This window comes from Pelecanus crispus, chromosome 1 (genome assembly GCF_030463565.1).
Source record: "Pelecanus crispus isolate bPelCri1 chromosome 1, bPelCri1.pri, whole genome shotgun sequence".
Lineage (NCBI taxonomy): Eukaryota > Metazoa > Chordata > Aves > Pelecaniformes > Pelecanidae > Pelecanus > Pelecanus crispus.
Genome location: NC_134643.1, coordinates 110,732,641 through 110,734,218, shown reverse-complemented (window position 1 = coordinate 110,734,218; position 1,578 = coordinate 110,732,641).

Here is a 1,578-nt window from a genome sequence, read left to right as displayed (position 1 = left end):
CTGAAGAGGAGAAGCTATGGCCAGCACTGGATAAGTAGCATGAAATTCTGTATCCCACTGAGAGCTCACTGTGAGCATGTCTCTAATAACAGATTTATGAGTAATGGTATAAATGTATGCAAAAAATATTAAGAAGTTTTAGCCTTGAGAAAATTTAATTCAGTCTTTTCAGTGCTCAGTCCTGAGAAAGTATTTGATAGCTCTGGTCATAAAACAAAGACGACTGTATGGATGCTTCATAGTCCTTTCCATAGCATACATTTCAAGAGAGAAGTACTTTATTTTGCTGGGGATTTTTTTCCTCCACAATTAATCATAACAATAATTTGCTTTTTATTACTCTGCATTCCTTCTTCTGCCCTTTTTTTTTTTTTTTTTGCTTTCCTCTCTGCTCTTCATTCTATTTTACTTTTATATTTGCCAGTGAAAAGAGGAACAGAAAATAATGTGTTGTCAGATGTTTCCAAAACAAAAAAAATATTTGTTGGCAATAATTAAAGACAGAAATCATCATTATGCCCCTTGGATTCACTATTCTCTGTACACTACTATCTTTCTAAAAATATATATGGAATGTATATATTGACATACAGACACTTGTACACACACAGACACATTTGTAGAGAGTGCACATAGCACATCGTTGTACACTATATCTGAGGTGTAAAGTGTCTCAGAAGGCATTTAAATTACAAATAATCCTATTTTATGTCCCCAGCGTAATTTGACTTTAAGTGAGATTAAGATCCAGTATAAGTATTATGAACGGGACTATTATTCAAGTTAGATGACAGTTCCCATTATAAAGACCTGATTTTGGTGGCTTATAATTTTGCTGAACTTTAATCTTTCAGGCTGACATCTTCCTCACTGGCAAGATGGGGCTGGAGGCTATATAGTTCAGAAGGATGGTCCAACTGTCAGAAATACAGCCTGTCTCCTAAAATAAAAGTTCGTTTTATCTCTTCACAGCATATTCTTGCTCCCTGTCACTAATTTCAAGAGATATTCCAGTGGCCCTGGGCTCATTCTCTACTTGCTGCCTCCCAACAGCAAGATGAGGGTCTGGGCAGGACGTGAAAGAGCAAGAGTGGTGAGGAGACTGGAGGGAAGGCAGTCCCTGCTCCTGTTGTGAACTCTATGTTCAGCTTCTTTTACTTCCTCTTCTAATTTTAAATTTGAGTCCCACACTTCCAGTCTCAACAGGAGGCCAAAGGAGGAACAATCCTAGCTTCTTTGTCATCCCTCTGGTAGTTAAAGAGAATACATGAATATATCTATTTCAGCCAACAGTGAGAAGGTTGCAAGTGACAAGTGCAATGTAATGCAACTAACTTACACTAAACCAGTTTGTATTTCTCATTTTCTGGGACCTGAGAATCTAATTTGCAGAACTGCCGGGTATTCATAGTGTCAGCTGCTATCAAGGGAGTCTGTACAGTTAACTACAATACTAACTAACCTAAAAAAAGCCTGAAAAGACAAATTGGTTGTCTCAGTGGGAAAGCAAAACTGAGAGATACTTTTGACCACCACAATGTTACGAAATTAAATGCCACAGTCTTTGCAAGGCTTCCG